Consider the following 10101-nt stretch of genomic DNA (forward strand, 5'->3'; position numbering starts at 1 on the left):
ATTTATTAATTTAGGCCTGAGACTGTTCCCTGTCTTATTGCCAAAATGTTTTTTCTTTTCTTGCGTGTTCGGCAAAAAATGTAAATTGTTAATGGGATATGAGAATTCTCATCTGTGCTGGATCCCATTAAGAAGCTTTGTCAGTCAAGTGGTAGTTATAACTATGCTTTCCCTTGTAAATTATAACAAACCCCCACAAAATTCTTAGGAAAAGAAAGTTTTAGTATTTGCCATTAGCAACCCACAGCTTATAAAGGAGTAATAACGTCTGTAAAAGTAGAAACCTGCCTAACGACTTTAGCTTGATTCACAGTACTTTTTTGTTGTTGTTCATACAAGACAAACACAATTTTGGACAGTCTTCTGTCTCAGCAGACAGGAACAAAATGAAGCAGAGGTTTTTTGCAATGGTTTAGAGGAAGTGTTAAGAAGACAAAAGCATGACGGAAAACTTCAGGTAGCAATTTAAGTGAGCTGAAAGATTGCCTTAATTCCTCTTCACAGCATTTTTAAAATAAGTATGTTGTATCAGTTTATGTTTAGAGTGGATTGACATACAACATTGCGAACGCTTATGCTAATAGATTAATTCAGGACAAGATGCCTTTTCTAACCTTCCTGCTGACTTGCAGGGCTGAGCACACCATGATCTAATTGAAAAGCAATACTTGATTTAGTATGAGAGTATAATCAACAGCTCTTGTGAAAATACTTTGTTTTTTATCAGCAGGTTTTGTTTGAGGATTTACAACACGGTGAACTACTACAATTATCTGAAACTCATCTCTGCTGATCACCATGCAGTTTCCCTGAGATTCAGGAAGCCTGGTTTGCTGGGGGGGAGGGGGGGGAGCTCACCATAAAATTGGCAGCATGGTCTCGTGGAAGCAGATCCGACCTGCTGAAGTGAGCACAGTTTGTGCCGTATTTCATTAACCAAAGTTGATTCTTCATATATTTTATGTCAAGCCTGTCGGTTCTGGCAATAACTGTGTTCTTTGGCACGGTGCGTTTGGATTCCTTTATTCCCAGATACATGGATTTTGTATAGAGGGGAAACAGTCTCCAATATTCATAAAATTTGTCTTGAAAGCAAGAAGCTGTTTACTCTGAAGAATTGTGATACAGAGTTTAACTTTCTATACCTTGTTTGTACTCAGCATGAGAAATTGTATAGCAGTCACAAAGCATCACAGCTTCATTCCACTTAAAATACTCTTTTCGTAAGATTTGAGTTCTTTTATCATCTTCTATAGTTTCAGGAAAACCGATGCTCAGTAAAGTTCCTTCTAGAATGAAAAAAAATAACAGAAACTATGCACCATTTTTTTAAGTGATATATGACAATGACATTTGTCTCATAGTACTGGCAAATGGCCTTAGCACACGAGCTGCTTGTTGAATGCCATGGTCATATTAGTCTGCTAGTTTCTGGACAAATCCATATATATCCAAATCACCACCAAGTGTGGTGATTTGGGACAAATCCATGTAAGAATTCACCAGGTGTCCAGGTGAATTTTATAATCTGTTTTTGCATTTGTGAGGTGTCATAAAGGATGCGAAAGAAATGAGCCATCTAGTTTGCCTCCCATTCAATTTGGGAAAGGAGACTGGCAGGAGAAGTTGTGTGCATTATTCCCTGTCCTCTGTCCCCTGGCTTCCACTAATACAAGACTTTAAGAAATGACAAAATAGTAAACTAAGAAAAATATCTGTAATGACAGCACATTACTTTCAAGCTCACCACATTTTTCAGAGAATAAGGGTAGCCTATGTTGCTGTAGTTATTAATGAGTTTCCAGAAACCCAGTGGTTGGAAAGCATATCAACTGAGCTTCTCTGCTGAACTGCAGCAGTTAGAGCAAGGGGTGCTGGCAGACGTAGGATTTTGAGAGTCAGCCTCTCTAGCTCAGAAATGCTGGGTACAGACACAGCTCCTGGGAAACTCCAAATTCCACTTTGGACATGCAGCCTTTTGCTGTAGTTGCTGCTTTTCCCCACTCTTCTTGGGCTGAAATTCTATTAACCTGTCAAGAAAGGACTGCTACATCTGAGCTGGCCTTTCCCTGAAGCTAGTCATGTAGGTAGTACCCTATCTGGTAGTTAGAGATGTAACAACAGAGACCATCACTTCAACAGCAAAGCTACTTGGTTCGGTTGCTGGTCCACAATGCACTAAGGAAACTGAATGGTGATTTTTCCAAATCGTTTTCAGGCAGAATTGGAAAGTCGTAAGAAAGAGAGAATAGTCACTTTTTCTTCAATCATTTTTAGCGGCTGAAGCTGAAGAGAGTATGTTTGGGCAGTTACTTAATCAGATAGAGACAAACTTTACTTTCAAAAATCAATATATCAGCTTCCTGTGATTTGTGAGGGCTTTGTCTTTCAAGGGAAGGAGCAGACCTAACCTCCTAAGCTTCACCATACAAGTAGAGGATGGGTACTCTGTGAACAATGTCTTCATGAGTGAACACTTGCACCCTCTCTAGCATTTTGCAAAAGAATATATTTAACTGTGATGGCAACCTGACGAGAAGGAGGTGGACTTTGGGGCCAGTGGGTGACAGCTCCCCAGATGTTAGGAAAAAAAGTTTTATACCCTGAGAACATGCTCAGAGGACCTCAAAGCAGAAGAAATAGATAAAGACTGTTTAAATAACAAAGTCTTGAATTGAAGAGAAAATAAAAACCAAACCTCAGAGTTCAATTTCTGGAGGTCCTGGGAACAAACCCACAAGCGACACAGTTATGGAGCTGTTGTGCCAGGATAAAAACAGCACTGATATAGTACAGCACTGACCCAACAGTTCTTGGGGGGGGAGAGGAAAACCAACAACAACAAAAAAAAAACAACCAACCCCCACCCCCACCCCCAACCCCCCCAAAACCAGCCCACACTTCCCCAGGATCGCTGGAGTCAATTTGTTCCCCCTAAAATACTCCTTCCTTTTAGGAGTATTTGATGAATGAAGTTAGCTTGTGTGTTCCTGCAGGTCTTGTCGGGATCATGCTGTGCTCTGTGCAAACAGAGTAAGAGACAGTCACTGCCCTCAGGGGTTTGCCTGCTCTTTGAAGGTGAAGTGTGGTGATTTGGGTTAGCAAACAAATAAAAGGAACGGAAGAAATAGTGAGGGATGATGGCAGCATTGGAGAGCTGTTCACGTGTCAGCAAGCTATATGGTAAAACTGATTAAGAGCGACTGAGGCTTTACGTCTCTCATAGATCTGTAAAATCAGAAGGGACCATGATGGACGCCTGGTTTGTCTTCCTTCTTCACAAATGCCATTTGTCTCTACTCCTGCAGTGAAAGGAATTACTGTTTCTTGCTGTATCAGTCAGTTGCAGCTGTTAACCCCAACACTTGGATTAATTACTTTATTCAACCCTTCCTCAGAGGCTTTCTGGGCAAATACTTTTTTAGACTGTTTGGGTTTAAGCAATTGACTCCAATATAAAGGTTTAAAACCTCCCAGGTGATGCCTAACATCGAAGGTACTTATTTCCGTAAACTCTTGTAGTAGTATTTCTTGTGCCCAGTGGTCACCAGAAGTTCAGTGGTGTCAAGCACCTGTATTGGCCTGAAGCTCTGGACAAACATTACCCCTCTACACAGAGTGAAAATGGCTTAGACAAAAATATTTTTCATGGAGTGTCCACTGGAAAGTGAAACCTCTGACTTAGTTTTCGGTTAAGTGGGTTTTCATTGTTAGAGTATGCAAGAGATGGACTAATAGATTGAAATCTCTTTCAAGGAAATCCAGTATAGATGCTTCAAGTCCCTAGCTGGGCATATGCTGAGATGGAGAATGAGGAACTTTCATTCCTTTTTGTTGAAAAGTTTCAATCTGCATGCAGTATTTAAGGAGTCATTGAGGCAGAAGGCAAAAACGAGGGAGAAAGCAACACTGCAGTGTAATGGCCATGCCCCCACAGGGAGCTCATCGGAGGTTCTCGCTCCAATATTTTTACCTTAAACTACCAAAGGATAGAGCTCCATAGGAACCATGCAAAGAGGGATGGAAATCCTGTTCTTCCACATCTCACAGAGCTCCTCAGGATCTGTGCAATCTCTCTCACTTCCCCAGGTCATAAATCTGGAAGTATGCCATTCAAAGTTGAAAATATCACTGCTGAGGCTGGAGAAATGCTCTAATTCCTTAAACAGCAGTCTGAAAATAAGATTCACTCCTGAGAAGTGTCTAGGTCTGAACATCATTTTCTAGCCATGTCTTCCATCATTTTCAAGCCATGCTTGAGCTCTCCAGTTATTTACTATCTGTAAAGAAGAGGCATGGATACATACTCTCCTACATTTAAAAGAAAGACGTATCTCTTTCCTTGGACCAGCCCATTGGCCTCTATTTGTAATATCAGGAAAGAGGTCTTTCTCCATCTTACTGAAATGCTTCTTAAATACACATTTTTAAAAAATATGAGGTGCTCATGCACCATGACAAAAAGCCTACACAAATATTTAATATAAAACTAAAGCATTGCACATAGATAAAGAACAGCATCTCTTGGAAAGACATCTATCAACCCGAGTGTTAAGCGGAGATGAATTTATTATTTCCCTGGATAATCTTAGATTAGATTATATTTACTACACAGGTATTGTATAACAATTATGGGATAAAGCTTCCTTTAAAACAGTACAGAATATGGATAAATGTGCTCCTGTCTAGCTCTGCTGTATTTGCAAAGATATCTGAAGACCAGGAGAGAATTGCTCCCCCTTTTGCCCATCTGAGACCACAGGAAGCAAGTGATCCAGTGCAGAGGTGGCACAACACAAGCAGAAACCAGCAGGATAGTATATGAGAGAGAGCTGAGGACCTGGAATTAATTTCACTCCTTGGTCTGGACCAGCCCAAATCTGTTAACAATGCACAAGTTTTCCTCAAGCATTTTAAAAAAAAATGGGGAAGAGTTTGGGCAGTAGTAACTGTAGGAAAGGGAAGATCAGCTTAGCATTAGTTTTATGGCTGTTGGCTTTGCATTTATGCCTGGTATGCATAGAATTTAAGGTCAGACAAGGCCATCAAATTCATCTTTTGGGCCTTTTGCCCTATGTGCACTCCTGGAATTTTCCCAGTAATTCTTGCTTCAAACTTGCAACTATGTAGAAGAAAGTACACAGCCTGACTGACATGGTAAGTGCACTAATTTGCACTAGAGCTTGACCTCTTAGTTCAGGTGAATGGAATGCCAAATCTCTTGCTGGTTTTGCTCTATATTACCATATTTTATGTCATAATAGTTTTCCGATGCAGCCATTGGTGACATCTCTGGTGAGAGAGAACAAACACAAGTCCTCTCCTTTCAAAGGCACCTATTTCCAGACTGATGGAGCACAGGAGAGCACGGGCTGGTTTTCCCTCACCTGCCCTGCAGATGAGCCGGTAACCTTTGCAAAATGCAGGCTTACACCATGCAGGCAGGTTTCTCACAGTAGGATGGAAACCAGCATCTGAAAGGCAGCAGCTGTAGGCTATCCTCATAGGTGCAGTAGTGTCTGCTCCAGCACCCTCACTGTGCAGCAGCCTGCTTTAGCCTCTGCTTCCAAATGGTTTTAAGCTGTTGCCACATGCCAAGCATATAACAGCTAAGGAGTTGTTATAAGCACCACATGCTAAAACCATTCAGCTCTGACAGCTAGGGCAATAAACACTTTACTTTGGAAGGGAGACTGATGCTACCTCCTGGTCCTTGCAGCACTCATTAGCCAAAATATGCTTATGGTAGAAATGGTCTATATGCAATTACCAGAAAAGCATGTCCACAAACTCTTTTTTTAAAGGTCTACTTAATATTTTTTGTATTATAGCGTTGTAAAGATAAGGTGATGTTCAGACTCTTCAGACAGCAATTTGCCATAGAAATTTGAATAGCCTCTTCAAGCTTCAGAAATAAATTTTTCCATTATTGCTACGGCTAGGATGGTGTTCTGCAGAAACTAATGCTCATGTTTTCCAGTGAGTGTTAATCCCCAAAGAGCGTAAGGACGACCAGGATAATTCCTTCGAAACAAAAGGAAACCCTACATAATCCTCATACATCCCTGAGTTCTCATTAGAAAATACATTTGAAGAATTTATGAAGCTTGATTTGATAGCAAAGACTCTTTGGAAGGCAGCTATTTAACTGGCAGAAAATGTATCATCCATTTTTTGTAGGTATAAAGAAAGCCTTTACATATACATTTTATTTTTTTATGTTGTAAAACATAAAATGGTATAATATTTCATATGGTGTGACTATTTCTTTCTAAAACATAACGATTGTAACTTTAGTTAACAGTGGTATTTTAAACTCCAAATGGGCCTATTCACCTTCCTCTATTAAAAGATCATATCAGTCTCTGTTATTTTGGTAAAGCAACTTCTTTTCCTTCAACAAAGACAGCTTTTACTTAAATCAGAGTGAGATGCTCTGATTTTTCTATAGGGAGAACAAGGGGTTTTATGTCCGCTTGTTGAAGTTTATGCAAATCAGCGTCACTTTGATTTAACTTTTTTTAGCTATATTCTATGTATACAGTAAGGTCACCAAAAGCAGAACTTTAAGACACAAAAGTACTTGAAAAGAGATATGAAATCTTCTTTCTTGCTTTCAGTTTTCATACTCAGTGCTACAGACTTCACAGGTCACAAATTTAATTATTTTTTTCCACTTTGCCTTAACACACAATTCCTAATAATCAGTACAAATAGTGATGCAGACTAGGTCTAGCTACACAAGTTTCGTTTTAACATTGAATTCTACATTCACTTAAATATGCCACATTTGATTTTTACAAGTTTAAAAATCATGTAATTTTTTTGTAGCTGAATGAAGTTTGGACATTTCAGGATTTAAGGTCTTCAGGAAAAAAAAAAAAAAAGAAGTATGACAAACTCAGATATGAGTGAAGGTTTGAACTCCAGGCTAAAGATACAAGGCGATTTCTAATATGCATGTTGAGACCCAGGTAGTCAGTATCTTAGGCATTAAAAGAGGTGACTTGAGCTGCCAGAGACATGAAATGTGTTGTATTTTTTAGCCTTTGCTTATTTGGATCTGACTACAACATAAATCCAATTACATAAAATATATGATTGAAGAACAAAAGGAGCATTTAAGCTTCTCTGAAGTTAATCCAAGATTTTATCTCAACATCTCTGTACTTCTATCATTAACATATTCTTGCAAATAAGCAAGACTACACATGAGCTTTCATCCTCAATAATGAAAAATCAATACCTATTGTTTTCCTAGATCACTTGAAGGGACTTGAAAAAGTTGCTGCTTTAGTCATATCTTTAGATCTCACATGAAATTTTCCGTCAGTTCACCAGGTTCTTCTGTTAAGCACTAAAACTTGATTTAAAATCTAAATCTCAGCCTAAATAAGACCAAAATATACAGGAATAACTAGTACAAATGACCAGTTTTCTGCAGAGCTAACTCTTTCCTTGTGACCAGGACAGTTCCTGCAGAAAGGAAATTTGAATAGCAGTGTGTCTGCATAATAATGCAACAATATAGGAAATTTAGTTCTAGACATTTGCGCTAGGTGTCTAGGTACGTCAGTTTTTCTAGATAGTTAATGCAGACAGGTTACTCTAGAGCAGCCTAGCATAGAAACTTTGACTCATCTTGACCTTCAGTATATGGAAGACAAGCTGTTCGTACCAATGAGATGCATCTAGTTGGAAGGTCTGACTCTTGCCACTGCAGGTGTGGGCAAAAAACGCATTTTCATAACCAGGTTGAATGATGAGGGCAGCAGGTGTCCCAAAAAGAGACTGCAGGAGTCCACTTTACCCTGCAACACAAAGCTGCAGAGTATGAAACCCTTCTTTCCAAGCAATAGACCAAAGAGTCAAGGAAGCAGTTACTGCAACAGGAGATGAGGAGATGAAGAAGAAGGGAAAAGAAGGAAAAATGAGAACAGACACCTTGACAGCAAGAGCTGCTTTATTTTACCATTTTCATTCAGGCAGAATAATTCAGTTTTATTTACATCGCTGAGAGGCTTTCCACCAGCCCTTCTCCCACACATACTGCTGACTCACTCAAGCCATGAAGATATTTTCCAGGGTAAATATTAACCTGTCCACTAAAATCCTCATGTTATGCTGACTTTCTTAATTAATGTTGTTTAAAATTACTTTAATGCATTCTTTAATCAAAGCCACTTCCAACAGAACCTTTCAGCATATTTTAGTAGAATAAACCTCTCCTTTTATTTCCAGCAGTGGGAATTGTCTCTCCTTTTGTATTTTGAAGTGATTCCCAAGTAACATATTGGCAACCTGTAGGAAACTCCATCAAAATGGAAATGAACAAACAGTGCTTTTATGTGTTGAAGGGCATACATATCTATTTGGAAATCAGATTGTAAAAATATGGGAGTCTTTTTCTTATTTTATTCTCAGTAACCCTGGCAAGAATGCAGATAAATTGATGGAGCTGCTCTGGATTCACGGTTATGTAGCAAAACAGAATCTGAGTTCATGAAGATCAGGCTGATAATGACTAAAAATTACGCTTTCCAAGCATGGCTACTTCATGACAGAGGATATCGCAGCCTGCAGATACTTCCCTTAATCCAGCTGAGGTGGTATGTTGACTTTCTTATGTTTCAGCTTATGCAAGGGGATCAGTCTCCGGCATCTTAAGGAACGGGGAAGCCTGGATCCAAATTGCTCTGTTTCTGATTCGCTCTGCAAAGTCAACAGAAACCTTGTATTCCCCCATCAGAAAGGTGCAGGGGCACTTTACCTCAGTGATGACCTTTTCATGTTATTTCTCACTGCTTTCTCGGTGAAGCCGACATTCCAGTTCTAGCAGAGGTTACGCACTCACAGCGTTACACAATACCTGGGTTTGAGGACCGGGAGGGGGCAATGGTGGAATGAGAATCATGGACTCACAGAATGATGGGTGTTGGAAGAGACCTCTGGAGATTATTTAGTCCAACCCCCCTGCCAGAGCAGGGTCACCTACAGCAGGTTGCACAGGACAGCTTCCAGGTGGGTTTTGAATGTCTCCAGAGTGGGAGACTCCACCACCTCTCTGGGCAGCCTGTTCCAGTGCTCTGCCACCCTCAAAGTAAAGAATTTCCTCCTCATGTTAAGATGGAGCTTCCTATGTTCAAGTTTATGCCCATTACCTCTTGTCCTATCACTGGGCACCACTGACAAAAGACTGTTCCCATCTACCTGGCACCCTCCCTTGAAGTATTAATAAACATTGATAAGACCCCCCCTCAGTCTTCTCTTCTCCAGATTAAAAAGACCCAAGTCCCTCAGCCTTTCCTCATAAGAGAGATGCTCCAATCCCTTAATCATCTTAGTAACCCTTTGCTGAACCTTTTCCAGCAGTTCCCTGTCCTTCTTGAACTGGGGAGCCCAGAACTGGACACAATACTCCAGACGCAGCCTCATCAGGGCAGAGTAGAGGGGAAGGATGACCTCCCTCGACCTGCTGGTCACACTCTTCTTGATGCACCCCAGGATGCCATTGGCCTTCTTGGCCGCCAGGGCACATTGCTGGCTCATGGTCATCCTGTTGTACACCAGGACTCCCAGGTCCTTTTCCACAGAGCTGCTTTCCAGGAGGTCAGCTCCTAAGCTGTACCGATGCACAGGGTTATTCCTCCCCAGGTGCAGCACCCTACACTTGCCTTTGTTGAATTTCATTAAGTTCCTCTCTGCCCAGCTGTCCAGCCTGTCCAGGTCACGCTGTAAGGCAGCACAGCCTTCTGGCGTGTCAGCCACCCCTCCCATTTTTGTGTCATCAGCAAACTTGCTGATGATATACTCTATCCCTTCATCCATGTCATTGATAAATATATTGAACAGGACTGGTCCCAGTACTGATCCTTGGAGAACACCAATTGTTACAAGCCTCCAATTAGACTGTGCCACTAATTGCAACCCTCTGAGCTCTATCTGTCAGCCAGTTTTCAATCCACTGCACTATCCATTCATCTAAGCCACAATTTCTAATCTTGCCTATGCAGATGCTGAAGCTACCTTGCTGAAGACAAGGTAGACAACATCCAACGCCCTCCCTTCATCTATCCATGCAGTCATGCCATTGTGGAAGGC

Source organism: Vanellus vanellus, assembly GCF_965231255.1.
Source record: "Vanellus vanellus genome assembly, chromosome: 3".
In the NCBI taxonomy this organism is placed as follows: domain Eukaryota; kingdom Metazoa; phylum Chordata; class Aves; order Charadriiformes; family Charadriidae; genus Vanellus; species Vanellus vanellus.